The following is a 7,775-nucleotide window of genomic DNA, read 5'->3' on the forward strand; positions in this document are numbered from 1 at the left end:
CCTTTCAGGGTGAAAATTCAAGGTCTGGCCTTAATTGGTTGTGTCTGGCAATGGACTTTTTGACGACATTGTTTTGAGAGCGTGGACTTTCTTCTGGATGAAAACCTATGATCTATGATCGGGCAACGATGGCGTTTGTGCACTGTTTCCTTCTTGGGGGTGTCGCTTTTGAAGAATTTGGACTTCAAGTGTTGTCTTGGTGGTGTTTGTACTGCTGCTTAAAGGACTAGACTGTAGCGGGACTTTTCTTTTATAGCTTCTTCTTCTTTTTGGCTGTGTACATCAGTAGTGCCATTAGGATATTCCGTAGTTGCAGAGACTGGGTGTAATTGGTATCTTCGTGATATTAATATATCCTCTTTATCGAAAAACATACATACATACGTAGATAGACAGATAATCCCTTTTGTTTTTTGTATTTTCATGTGATAAAGAAGGATAGAATATTCCGAGGGTTGCTGACTAATCCCTCATGATCTCGATCTCTTGTTAGCATGATACTCTTTGGTTGGGATAAGTACGACTACCACTTGTCACGGCTCGACTGCCTGCTTTTGCAAGCTTGGCCTTCCCTTGTGGGACATCTCACATCAAAGTCTGTCTTATGCATGTAGCTGCTAGGATGACGAAAAAGTGGTGACGGCAACATTGGGTGACTTCAATTTGGTGGTGCTTCTCGAGCTCCGGGGTGCTAGCCCGAGGTCTGAGCTATTGGTTATATCTAGTAATGGCGATGTTTATTGTGTTGTTACCTTGTTGAATGCATTGCTCGGATTTGCTCAGACTTTTTCTTCGAGGTGTAAACCAATGACCTTTAATGGTTGGATCCAATGACGATGGCACTTGAGCATCGTTCCCTTCCTGAAGATGTTGTTGTTGAAGAATCCTTATATTGGTACTGGTGATGTCAAGTGATTGTTGGTGCGGATATGGTCGCAGATTGTTGATCAGTATTTTAATCGTTTGGGAATTTTTCTTCCTTTTTTTACTCCTTCAAGGCATAACTTCGACCTTGTTTGACCATGCTAGATGCCGTGTGATTTTTGTGTGTTTTTTATTGATCTACTAGTAGTACATGCCCTTTGATCGACTCAACATACACTTGTTTGATTTGATTGATTGGTTACCCTGCAACAACAGCTCTACTACTCGATAGCTAGCTGCTACTTAAATATGCTAACAGTATCTTGAGCAAAATAAGCAAAATTTATTTATGGATTCCATCGGCACGCCACTAGAAGACGACCTATCCCTCGTTCCCTGTATGTACATCATGCTACTAAATTAAAGTCACACATTGAAGGAATGAGACAAACAAGCAACTAGTACTAGCAAACACCATTAGTAATCTATATACACATAGCATAGTCTTTCCAATCAGCAACATCTAAGCGGATAACATCACCACAACAACCAACACATGCATGGCCCACACCTCCCTCCCTCCCTCACCCCCCCAAAATAACTATCCTGCAAAATATATACTAGCAACACGTATCTGGTGCTCTCTAGCCTTTTGCATCCACATGCACAAGATGCGTACTCCCTCCGTCCGGAAATACTTGTCATCAAAATGGATAGAAAAATATGTAGGGAGTACATATTAACTTCATCCATAATATAAGAAGCTTAAAAAACGTTCTTATATCATGTGACGAAGGGAGTACATGATACAAACGGAGTATATAGAGAGGAGGACACAACAAAGGGCTCTGTATCTATCTGTAACAACAATTGTGTAATACTGGTATGGTGTGCAGTCCCTACCTGCTGAATCTGAAAGCTTCAGAAACAAACTGGCACAGCCTCCTGCCTTACCTTGCTCAAGGCTGCATTGCTTTTGCTGCTAGCATCTGTTATCCTGAAACAGTTGCATGCCCACACGGCTCCTCATCCTTTTCTGCTTTTCTTTGGAAATGAAAGCTCTCACTGTGTCACGATCCACATCATATATATATAAACGTGTGGTGCTGCCATTGTTGCGGACTGCATCACCAGTATCTATCTATATATGCTTTCTATCCCTTCATCTGCAAGCACCACTCGTTCCTTTGCTTGTATATAGTTGTGTTACACACACACACATAGTGTGGCCTGGTGTACTAGTTGGCATGCTTTTGCTTGTGGCATACACATGACATGATGATGGCAACGAATAGGAGGAGGTTTGGCATCTACTCCCTCCGTTCCACAATACATACCTTCCCTCTGTCAAAATATAGATGTATCTAGACATGTTTTAGTATATAGGTACATTCATTTTTGGACAAATGAAAGTCAAGTATTTTGGAACGGAGGGAGTACTATACATGCTGCAGATTCCTTTCATAATTAATTGATCACTGTTTTCTTTCCCTTTTAGTATCACACATGAAATTAGCTACTACTCCTTCCATTCCAGAACATAAGGTGTATCAATATTCGTGCAAGCCAGACTTGCGTGTATGTTTGACCGAGATTATAGGATAAAATATCGACATCTATAATACAAAATAAATAAAATACGAAAAATACTTTTCTAGATTTAATGATGCAAATTTGGAACCAGAGATATTGATATTTTTCTTTCTAAAATCTTGGTCAAACATGCACATGTTTGATTTAAAAAAATACACTTTATATTTTGAAATGGATGGAGCAGTATACATGGCTTGGATATTTCCTTTTCTTTCCTACCTGGAGAAACAAAGCTACTTCTTGACATCCTTGTTGTCATCAGACCATCACCGTCGTTATCCAGTATTTGTAGCAGTCGAGGCCCCAGTACAACCGCTCAAAGCTTACCAATTTAGCGACACGGTAAATATGCACATTATACGTGTGTATCAGTTTTCCATGAAGAAAAGACATCCTTGCTCTTCCAGGAAACAAAAACAAAATCAAAGCTATATTCGAAAACATTGTTTGAAGGAATAGTAAGGGTGGATTGTATTTTCTAGACTGCGGAAAACACGGTTGTCATTCCTTCATGGAACTTCATACGTGAGAGTAGAATGGTGGACCAAGTTTGATACCCCAAAATTTTTTAAATGTTTTATATTTTTCCCGAATTTACTATTCACATGGGTGAGCGTGCAACCATGTCCACCTGTGTATTACCGCTGAACATAAGCAATTGATTGATTGATTGCTGGGCAACAGCACCTCTACTCTACTTTAGATACTAGTTAAACATCCGCAACAAAAGCGTTTAGAAATTAAAATTCAGTCGGCATGCCACTAGAGGACGATTTCTTTCTAAATTCAAAGTATATTCTTTCTATCCCTTCCTTGGTAATTGAGCAGTACCCGTTCCTTTGCTTGTCTGGTTGTGTCACACACACCCAGAGAAGTCTAATCTAATGCACTAGTAGTTGACATGCTTTTGCTTGTGGCATACACATGCTGCAGATTCCACTTGTTCCTACTGGATCACTCCTGTTTCTCCCTTCACACAAGCATCATAACCGGTATACATGGCCTAGCAATCTCCTTCCCTTATCTCCTCTTTCCTACATGGGGAAACAGAGCTATTCTTGCCATCCTTGTCGTCACCAGTCCATCATCGTCGACGTCATCGTGCGAGAAGTGAGATTTGAGCCTGATCCGGCACTGGCGGTAGTCGAGGTCCCGCTAAGGCAGCTCAAAGTTCACCGATTTAGTGACACGGAAAATATAAACACAACGTGCACATGTGACACATGATTCACGTGGAAAATAACCTCAACTTAAGGAGTAAAAAACATTTGTAGACTGGCTGGTACATCAAACTTTATTGTAAGAATGACTTGTACTCTCTGGGACCTCTAGATATCTAGAACACATTCGTCACGTTGCCAACCGACAACATTCATCCCATAATTAATTTCAGCTCAATCGAACACGGTTTGCATACACAAACAGTTCATCTCTAAAAAACTGCTCTCTGCTGAAGCTGCAGCAGTCCAAACTAGCGAAAGCACACTTAAGTCAGATGCGACACTGAACCAATCCTAAAACCAGATTGTGAGAACTTGAGGTGTAAAAGAAAATTGTGGACCAACTCGTACATAAAACTTCATTGTGAGAATGACTTGTACATAATCTTCTCTGGAACCTCTAGATATTTACAACACATTCTTCATGTTGCCAACGGGCAACACATTCATCACATAATTTCAGCTCAGTCGAACACGGGTTTTTTTTTAGAAAAGGAGGATGACCCCCGGCCTCTGCATCTAGGCGATGCATACGGCCACTTTATTGATTATTCTTACAAGACCTTACAAAGTCATACAACAACAAGACTAAAGCCACCATCTAAGCAACAACTGTCAGTACACCTTTATGAGGCCGCCGCAGCCACCTGCCACGAGTCCATCTTCAGAGCTGTACTGTTGCATCTACCGTGCCAGGTCTCTCTGCCATCGACGCCACCACGACGCCAGACAGCGTCGTCCTCCTGCGCGAGTCCATCCTCCCACACCGAACTCCGAATCTGCACTGCGCCATGCCGCCAAGATCCGTCGCCATCAATGTATGGATGAAGCACCGCTCCACCAAAGAAACCGTCCGCTGGTCCCGCGAAGCAAGGCGCAACACCATGTAGAAGGCCGAAGTCGCACCGCCACCACGCCATCAGCAGCCCCGCCACCAAGAGCTATTCCCAGCCGCCGCCTTCAAGAAGGAACACTACACCAGGGTGCCGTCGACGCCCAGAGGGGAACAAAAGCTTTCGCCATAGCTCGAGGAGGAGGCGGAAGGGAGAGGATCCACCCCAAAGCCTCCAAGAAGGGGATCGGCGCCAAAGGCGTCGACTTTGGGGAGGCCGCCGCACCAGCCAGGGGTTTCCCCCGGAACCTCACCCGCACGCCAGATCCGCCAGGCCGGCAATAGTACATCTCTCAAAACTGCTATTTATTGAAGCTTCAGCAGTCCGAACCAATCCTAAAACCACATTTTGTCTTTCTCTCTACAGTTTTCTCTATCATGCCTTTTTGCATTCCCTTTCATTGCAAAGAAAGAAAGCTCTCTTACTTTATAGCAATGGAAATTTCTGTGTGCATCGACGGATTCTTTCGATTCCTTCCTTCTTTAATGTATTCAGATTCCAGCAATATATTTTAAGAATCTAGAATTGTAATGGAAGTTGAAAAGAATAAAATAAAGGAGGTGGTAGCTAAAATCCTACCCCTTTGGATGGTTGGGATGGAACGGAGAAAGTCTCGGATGGTGATGTGACTTGCAGGCATTAAAAAGAGCATCTAAGATGATGATGATTGCTTTACCTTATTGTTGCTTTTCTACGTACACACATACATACATAGATAGACAGATAACCACTTTTGTTTATTGTATCTTCTGGGGTTTGCTGACTAATCCCTCATGATCCCTTGTTAGCTTGATACTCTTTGGTTAGAATAAGTACGAGCACCACTTTGTCGTGGCTCGATTGCCTGTTTTTGCAAGCATGGTCTTCGCTTGTATGGCATCTCATATCAAAGTCCATGCTATGCATGTAGCTGTTGGGATCATGGAAAGTGGTGGCAACAACACTGGATGACTTCGATTTGGTGGTGCATCTCAAGCATCGGTCTTGAGCTCTGGGGTGAAAACCTGAATTTTGACCTATTTGTTATATTTGGAAGTGGCGATGTTTATTGTGTCGTTACCTTGCTGAAGGCATTGCTAGGACTTGTTCTTCGTGGTGAAAACACATGATCAGGCCTTGGTTGACTCCGGCGACAACGGCGCATGAGCGTTGTTCCCTTCCTAAAGGTATTGCTGTTGGAGAATCCCTCTTGTGGTACTAGTGATTTCACTTGATTGTTGGCGCGGATATGGTTGTTGATGTAGATTGTTTTGATTGTTTCAGAGTTTTTTCTTTTCTTTTACTCCTCCAAGGCATAACTTTGGTCTTATTTGACTATGCTAGATGCCGGTGTGATTTATGTGTGTGTGTTGGTGTTGAATGCGTGCATAATAACTATGCAAAGCCCGAGTGTGTTGGCCATTGTGTTTGTATCCCCAGATGCCCCATTTTAAGCTAATAAAAATCCACCCTTACCACCACTAGCATTTGGTGTTGATTATGGCGTGTGAACGATAACCACATATCACCTGGTTGTAGTATTTCCTCACAAGTTACATAAGTTTGCCTACGAGGACAACTACACTCTGCTCTTGTTTAAGAAGATCCACCATTCAGGCAACAACATTGTCAACATGCAAGTTGCATCAGTTTGCTCCTTGCAATTAGCGCGTTTCTTATTCATCTACACGCCCTTTGATGTACTCGATCGTACACAAGCAATCCGACTGATTGGTTACCGGGCAACAAAAACTCTACTCTAGTGTTGTAACTTGTGATAAATGTCCTCATCAAAGAAATGTTAAGAATAGAGATTCCGTAGGCACGCCACTAGAGGACGATTTCCATCCCTACACATAAATTAATTTAAAGTCGCGCAATCCTGTAAAAAATAAACAATTTAAAGTCGCACAAAAACAAGCAAGGAATGAGACAAATGGCGACCAGAACCATTCGTAATCTAATCATTATCATCATCATCATACATATAGCATAGCGTTTTCCAATCAGCAATCGGATAACATCATCCCCAACAACCAACACAATGCATGGCCCACCCCTCCCAAAAAAAATGTTGATCTTGTTTGTCCAACAAAAAGTAAAATAAATCATGCCTGTAACAATTAGGACTCTCTGAATTTATCTACCTGTAACAACTCTGTGGTATATATGGTGAGCAGTCCCTACCTCTACCTGACCTGCTGCTAAAATCTTCACATACAGCTTCTTGCTTTTGCTCAAGGCTGAATTACTTTTGCTGCTGTCTGTCCTGCCTGATACATGATGCAGTTAGTTGCATGTCCACACCACTCCTCTTGACCTCTTCCCATCATTTTCTCCTTCTTTTTCTTTGAAAAGCTCCCAGTGTCACAATCCACATCATGAATAAATATGGGTGATGCTGCATCACCAGTATCTATATATGCTTTTTATCCCTTCACTGGCAAGCACTACCTGTTCCTTTGCTTGTGTACTTGCGTCACACACCCCCACACAAGCCTGATCTGGTGTACACTAGCTGAGGACATGCCTTTTGCCTGTGGCATACACATGACACGATGATGGCAACATATACTGTCTACTGTACATGCTGGCTGCACATTCTGCTTATTCCTTCTGGATTGATTGCTCCTGTTTTCTTCCCTGTTATCACACATGAAAGCAACTACATCATACATGGCCTCTGAATTTTCTTTCTTATCCTACCTGCCTGGGGGGAAACAGAGCTACTTCTCGCCGTCCCTGTCATCATCGGTCCACAACCATCATCATCATCGTCGTAAATTCAGCTGGTTGCAGTACTCAAGGCCCACGGACGGCGGCTCTAAGCTCACCGGTTACAACTGGTAGATTCTGCACCATCTTAACATGCATATGCATGCCACCTGCAGTCATCTTCTTGCTTCCCTGTTTTTCTTTCTTCAAGATGTATAGAATCTGCACATTCATTCAACAAATCAAGCTATCATCACTCGTTTCAGCCTCCAGGTTCGCGGGGTACGTACCATTGCCAGCAGAGGAGGAGCAACATTCAGTCGCTTCATACCACAAGGTACCAATTTGGACAGAGCAGTGTACTGATCTGTGACACTCTCAAAAGGCCCATATGGGGAATATGTTGCAATAAGCCATGAAACACAAAGAACCATTTTTCAAGAAGCTTCCGGTCATTTTCTACATAACAACAAACAAATTATATTATTATTATTATTATAGCATTAAAAAA

General features: G+C 42.5%; 1 protein-coding gene and 1 long non-coding RNA gene across 13 annotated transcripts in view; one reads left to right on the plus strand and one right to left on the minus strand.

Annotated features, from left to right (window-relative positions):
- Window positions 1–5,433: 5,433 nt before the first annotated feature.
- The window catches only part of LOC123147704 (uncharacterized), a 10,362-nt gene continuing 8,020 nt past the window's right edge, over window positions 5,434–7,775 (plus strand). The window contains exons 1-2 of the long non-coding RNA XR_006473398.1: window positions 5,434–5,566; window positions 5,641–5,736. This is a non-coding gene — a long non-coding RNA (uncharacterized lncRNA). The remainder of the gene's footprint in view (window positions 5,567–5,640; window positions 5,737–7,775) is intronic.
- LOC123147703 (signal peptide peptidase-like 2) overlaps window positions 6,478–7,775 on the minus strand; it is a 9,613-nt gene continuing 8,315 nt past the window's right edge. For all 12 annotated transcript variants that reach the window (XM_044566982.1, XM_044566981.1, XM_044566978.1 and 9 more), the window contains 2 exons: window positions 7,555–7,723; window positions 6,478–7,486 (listed from right to left, as the gene is read on the minus strand). The gene's annotated coding sequence lies outside the window, so the exon portion shown is untranslated. The remainder of the gene's footprint in view (window positions 7,487–7,554; window positions 7,724–7,775) is intronic.

The sequence above is a fragment of the Triticum aestivum genome, chromosome 7A (genome assembly GCF_018294505.1).
Source record: "Triticum aestivum cultivar Chinese Spring chromosome 7A, IWGSC CS RefSeq v2.1, whole genome shotgun sequence".
Lineage (NCBI taxonomy): Eukaryota > Viridiplantae > Streptophyta > Magnoliopsida > Poales > Poaceae > Triticum > Triticum aestivum.